This window comes from Syzygium oleosum, unplaced genomic scaffold (assembly GCF_021117445.2).
Source record: "Syzygium oleosum isolate NSW1041296 unplaced genomic scaffold, Sole_v2.1 Sole_v2.35, whole genome shotgun sequence".
Taxonomy (NCBI): domain Eukaryota; kingdom Viridiplantae; phylum Streptophyta; class Magnoliopsida; order Myrtales; family Myrtaceae; genus Syzygium; species Syzygium oleosum.
Genome location: NW_026607519.1, coordinates 1,311,473 through 1,318,398, shown reverse-complemented (window position 1 = coordinate 1,318,398; position 6,926 = coordinate 1,311,473). Strand labels below are relative to the sequence as shown.

Below are 6,926 nucleotides of genomic sequence, written 5' to 3'. Positions count from 1 at the left end.
TCAAGGAGGACTTTTTGAGAAAAACAAAAGGTTGTACATGTTGAGAGATTATTTCATGGGTGTGCTGTATATGCATTTTCTAAGCAAAGAATGTACCTTTTTCAATCTTGCCAATATTAAAAACACTATTCAATTTTTTAAAAAGATTGTGAAACATTATATGTGAATCTAGGAAACTCGAAAAGATCAACGATCAACAAACTTGATCCGCAAGACTTAACAAAACCAAAAATCAAAAAGTAAAAAATAAAAGTGAATCCAAACGTATATAAACATGTACAATAATTAGTATCACGAAATTATATACTAAATGGGTATTTCAGTCCCGACGACCAGATCCAGTCTCCGATTCTGGACAACGCACTCATTTTGAGCAAGAATTTCCATCAAACCGAACTCTTCAGGCCAAATTTAGAATAAGTCAAGAAGAATCGTACCATGTCCGGGGTCGCTGCCGGGAAAGGGCTTCGTCGGAGGGGTCGGTTGCTGGAGTCGCTCGGGGACGTCCGGGGGTTGTTGATAGCTGGGTTTGCGAAGAAGGTCGTGGCCTCCTCTGCTCCGCACACGGAAACCCCAGCCCTCAAAGAAGTGGTGTCGTGGTTGTGCGAGGAAACGAAGCTCGAAGACTTTGAAGACTTCGAAGTCTTCCAAGTGATATGTACAGTGCATATCAAACTTGTCTCTAAGCCCATGGGCCCTCCGGTGTTTGTTTGACACATTCGAAGGCAATTTTGGCCCAATTATAAGGAGTTTCAATCGCCCGCTGCCCCCCTTGAAGCCAACAAAGTAACGCGGATTGGATTGCGAAAGCCAACTAATCAGAGAAGGTCCTTATTCCCCAATTGGCTGCCTAAGTCCCTCCCATCCCTTGTGGAATTTGTTATGTTTTGAACCATGTTCTTCTTGTTCCTCAGTACTGAGACGTTGGATGAATGAACTTCAATTTCGACCAAAAGAAAAAGATCAGCCCGCAAAACTTTACAAGTAGTACAAGCACTGTGATTCCATTTCCTACTCTATTTTGCCAGCCAAACATAATTCTAAGTGTTATCTAATAAAAGAGGTAAAGGGTGAAGCCATGCGCAATGCCCCGATTCTAGGAAACTCTACGCAAGACCCCAAGAGAAGGTCCCGATAAACATGCATAAAACCATATATAAAAGAACCTAGGAAATTTTGCTCGTGTTTATTTAACAAATCAGCTAAATAAATCCATTAACATGTAAGTCAAAAAAAAATTAATATATATTTTTCAACCGCAAGAAACCTACTAAACTTGTGGGATAGCTTCACTCCATTGGCCATGAAGGTGAATAGCTAGCCTCTTTACACAACTTTCACAACACAAACCAAGGCACATTATCGACCTCAAATTGAACAACATTAAACAAATCACTAATGAACTATAATAACCACTCACGACTTTTAAAAAATCTTATCCACAAAAGTCTCCAAAACACATTATAGAGTTGTCGATCACTCGAGCGCTGCATCGATTCTTTAATCAACACTGAACTCTTCCTTGTCTCAAAAGACATAGATGCTAACATCGATCTAGCTATAGTAGAGGAAATTGGTGAATTCACAACGAGTGTTGGGTCCTCAGAAACTCAGGTTATGAATTCATGCATTTACATCCTTCACCGGCTGAACCGGAGTCTCTAATAACTGCTCCTCATCAAGAGTACCCTGTAGCTCATCCGGGTTGTGTCTCTTCAGCTTCTTTATCGCTGGTAGTTTGTATTTCGACTTGCCTTTTTTAGTTAGCTCATTTGAGTCAGCAACATTGGGAGAATCCACCAACATGAGCAGAGTATCCTGAGCCTCCTTGTCACCGAGTGACCCCTCCCTAGAAAACCGAGCACCTTCGGGTTGGTACTCTAATAACAGCAGAGTAACTTATTTTCCCTTGTCTCCCGACTACCTAATGGATCGTTTGAGGCTGATGGATTGGTGTTTCAGGAACCATTTCTTCATCTTTGGGGGTAGGTATTTGCTTACTCTAGAAAATTTTCCAAAATGGGCTGAATTCACGCGCGTAAGCTCTAAGCCATTGGCCAAACTTGCCAACTGTGTTCTTTTCAATTCCTGACTCTTCATAATGCACCTCCTTACAATAAGTGGCATGGTGTCCAATTCGTCCACAAAGATATCAAATGTGTGGAAACCTTTCATATCGGAAATCAACCCAAAGTTTTTTGTAGCCCTGGTTAACAATGGTACCAGACTTCAAAGGGTTAGATAAGTCTAGACGAACTCTTGCTTTGCCAGTCTTGTAGGGGCTGTTGTCTTTGGAATCTAACTTAACCTGCTGCACCTGGCCTATTTTCTCCGCAATATGTCTAACCACTTCCTCTGAGACTCTCCCTAGCGGAAGGCCAATGCTGTGCACCCATAAAGCACAATGCGTGAATTCATAACACTGTTCCAGGATGTCAGGGTCACATTGCTGGAGAACTAGCAAATTGATTGAGAAAGACCAAGGCGGCTGGGCATTATTATTACACAAGGTGTATTTTGACAGTGTAAAAGGGGAGAAGAACATCAGAAGTGCCAAAACTTGTGTACAGCGCTCATTTAAGTGCTAAAAATTTTCGCCGGCTCACTTAAGTGCCAAATCGGAGGAAAAACGATCACTTAAGTGCTAACAGCGAGAAATTCTGTTCAAATTAATACGTGGCTTTTATAATTAAAATTTTAATCTGAGTTGGATTCAAAAAAAAAAATCAATCTACATGGCATTTCCATGTGTATATTTCGATTTTTTAAATATTTTTTTCTGATTTCACCGGCCAAAGGTAGCAGAAGAAGAAAGAAAAGAAAAAAAAGAAAAGAAGGAAAAATCAGAAAAAAAAATCACAAAAAGTATTTAAAAAATAGAAAAAATATTAAAATATTATTAAATATTATCCCCGTCAGTGTGGCACAACTTAGAAATTAATAAAATATGGCCACATCAGATTTTCGGCGATCCAAATCAGAGTTGACACATAAGTAATCGTTTTTTTTTTAAAGTGGCACTTAAACGATCCGAAAATAATTTTTTGCACTAAAATTAGCGCCGTACACAAGTTTTGACATTTCTAGTGTTCTTCTCCCATATAAAAGAAATGGTAAGCTATGCAGGTTTCAATGCCTTGAAACTGTGAAAGAAGTATGAGTTCACTAAAAATTTTATGCTTGTGACTACATGTCATTTTTTTTATATTTAAGCTTCGTTCGTTTCACAGAAAATATTACGTTTCTGAAAAATGTTTTCCAGAAAGCCATTTTCCTGGAAAACGGCACAAATTTCCGGTGTTAGACTGAAATCTGAAAAAGTCTCGGAAAATATTGTCCGTTATTTGGTATGATAAAGATTTTCCTCCTTGCACTTCTTTTAATAATTCTTTTATTTTTATTTTTTAAAAAAATTAATTTTTGTATTTTCTTTTCTTTTTTTATTTTATTTTATTTTCCTTCTTCTTCTTCCTCGGCCGGTCGCCAGTCACGGTGGCGGCTGGCGAGGCTTAACCTCACCGGAATCTAGCTAGCTCGAGTCGTGCCGGCTTGTGGCGAGGCTCGAGCTCGCCTGTGGTCGGTCGTCGCTATGGTTAGCGACCGACCGGAGAAGAAGATAGAAAAGAGAAAGAAAAATAAATAAAAATAATTAAAGATAATAAAAAATTATAATTTTAAAAAAAGAAAAAATAAATAATTATAATTAATGATGGAAGGAGGGGGGGAAATGTTTTCCTCTTTTCAAAAAGTGAAAAACATTTTCCTCACTTTTGAAGGTGTTTTGTCCATTGAGGGAAAATGGTTTTCATGACTAATTTATTTTTCGTAAAACGAACACCGGAAAATCGGAAAATATTTTCCTGAAAGTTATTTTCCGTAAAATGAACGGAGCTTTAGTGAATGGTTGACATGTATAAAAAGGCACTTATATGGAATGCATAAAACTGTTCATGCTTATTTTCCCCTAAGGAGTCATGTTTAAAACGCATTGTGATCGATTCTTCTGGAACATCCGTGGTTGTAGTTATTCCATTGTTGTTGGCTCTTGAATATGCCTCAGCGACTTTTCTCCTAGGATGACATTAAAAATGTGTGTGTGTGTGTGTGTGTGTGATCTAAGTCTGTCACCGAATTTGACTGGAGTCTCTTGATCCCGCTTTGCCCATGGATTTTAGCAGTTCTGAATCTGCAGAAGCTATTTACGGAGACGTAAATATAGAAAAGTGAGCTGTTGACGACAGTCGATTTGACATTGTTGAAGAAAAAACCTCCCGCAAGCTGACGATCGAAGACCCTGCAAATTGCGGATACTTCATTCCCCCGAGAAATAATCAATAAATAATCATTTATAGAGTCGATAGACCCATTTGGGGTGTGAGGAGGTCGATATCTATACTCTACGTGGGACTTTTCATGAGCCAAACAAATTCAATTGCACGCACATATGATAGCAAAACAACATATTTTTAGTAATAACTATAATAATACTTCCTCCTGAGCAAGAGGTAAAACTGCTTTGTCCAGACCTCATGCGAATCTCGACATTCCTTGGACGTAAAACACATAGAGGGTATTCCCTCCTTCTGAGGAAGATAAAAATACAGAGAGGATCGGGGAGAGTAGAGCGTGTGGGCACCGACAATAAAGAGCGCAGTATAGCTGCCCGCCACATTTGGGAAAATGCACAAATAATCCCTAATTTGATGAGGTTACCAGTGTAACCACCAATCAAAGATCTCAGACCCCCTGGTCACATTGCTTATGCTCGAGGTTACTAGTGTAACCAGTGTATGGTATTATGCAGTTTTTTTATGGTCAAAATTGATGACTCCCTTTCACCGCCCGCCACGTTAGCAATAAGAAACGGTCAATCTTGCGGTACTGCACACTTCTTTTTTCCCATCATGACCGACATTGACTATGAAATAGAATAGCTGGAATGCCAACATATATATGAATTTATTTATTTTTGGTAATTTAATTCCCGGTTCTTCAAAACAAGACCCACATCGACCCTCCCAACAACTTCCTATAAATGCAAATTTAAGACCAGTCTCTTAAACACAGAAAGAGCTAGAGTTCAATTATACGACACAACTTCACTTGTACAACATAACCGTTTGCAAAAGCTTCGATACTGCAAGCGTGTGCCTCTAGTGACCAAACATGGAGGGAGAGATCAGCAACTTCATCATGGTATGGACCTTGGTGGTGATATCGCTCACCTATTGCCACACCATCTGTCAAACCGTCCCTAGTGGAACCAAGAGGCTCTTGGCCATTTCACCGGTCATTGGCCTCTTCTTCATCCTCCCTCTAAGCCTCACCACCATCTCTCTTGGAGGCCTCACTTCGTTCTTCATCGCTTGGCTTTGCAACTTCAAGCTCATCCTCCTTGCCTATGGCAAAGGCCCATTGTCATCGAGCCAATCTTGCTCGTTGACATACTTCATTCCCATCGCTTGCCTTCCCATCAAGATTCACAACCCAATTGAGAGCACAAAAAATGAAGAACACCCATGTTAGAAGATCAACGAGAGAGGTCTCAAGTCGCCGATGAATTATGTCATCAAGTGCTTGGTGATAGTAGCCTTTTTGCCCGCCTATGAGAGGAAGGATCGAGTTCATCCGGTGATGATCAACTTGATGTATTGTGTGCACGTGTACGTTGCATTGGAGGTGTCCCTGGCTATGGTCGGAGCCATGGTCCGAGCAATAATCGGTGTCAGGCTCGAGCCACAATTCGAAGAGCCATACCTCTCGACCTCACTACAGGACTTTTTGGGGGCGGAGATGGAACCTCATGGTCACAAATATACTCCGCCCTACCATATATTTACCTACAAGGTGAGACACTGTTTTTTTTTTTAGTTTTTTTTAAGATGCTTCGTTAATCATTGCATTGAATTCAATTTTGGGTCATTTTATATGGAACGATTAGCTTCGACTATCATTATATATCAATGCATTGATGCTCATCGACCGGTTTGGATTAAACATTTATGACTTTGAATAAGTTTGACTCAAACTCGAGGAAAAAAGCCCATAGTTTAAATGTTTTCTACACCCCGACCAAAAAAATATGTTTTCTACACTATAATATATTTATGTCTGTCTAATTCATTTATAAAATGAATCTATCGTATATTATACACATGCAAGTCAAGTCTTACCCATGAAACATAGACGGTTAACAACATATTACAATTATATACTATCCGGTGGACTATACTTCGTACCAAAAACAAATGCTAGAATACTAAGAAGTCATACAAAAAATGGCTCGCAAAGTAGCAATTCTCCTTAGATGTTTGAATTTGACCCATTTACTTGCCATTTGTCGAATGTCCAGAATTTATATGAGTACCAAACTTAGAATTAAAATATATATATCATTATTTGACGCATTGTTCTCTTACTTGTGTTGTACCAGGTCCATTTCTAGCCGTGTGATTGGAAGGATGTGGGCCCCGCTGCCGGCAACATTCGCATGCTTCCTCGTCTCTGGGCTCATGCATGAGCTGATTTTCTATAACATCGGGCGTAAGGAGCCGAGGTGGGTGGTCACCTCCTTCTTCCTCGTGCACGGCCTCTGCGTAGCCGTCGAGATCGCCGCCAAGAAAGCATTTGCCGGCAAGTTCTATTTGCCGAGGGTGGTGTCGGGACCAATGGCGGTCAGTTTCATCCTCATGACAGCATTGTGGCTGTTCCTACCGGCCCTATTGTGGTGCGACGCGGAGGACAAGGCACGTAGAGAGGCCATGGCAATCGTTGACTTTGTGAAGGAGACTTGGAGTGTATTTGTAAAATTCTAAACGTGTCAATGAACAAGTAATATAATGATGAAAAAAGTATTGTCCCACAGAGATTGATGGTTAATAAACCAATTAAATATTAAAAATAGACTAATTCTAAAATTTATCTAA

General features: G+C 39.9%; 1 pseudogene; it reads left to right on the top strand.

Annotated features, from left to right (window-relative positions):
- Window positions 1–4,943: 4,943 nt before the first annotated feature.
- Window positions 4,944–6,853, top strand: LOC115676830 (acyl-CoA--sterol O-acyltransferase 1-like; annotated as a pseudogene).
- The last annotated feature ends 73 nt before the right edge of the window (window positions 6,854–6,926 follow it).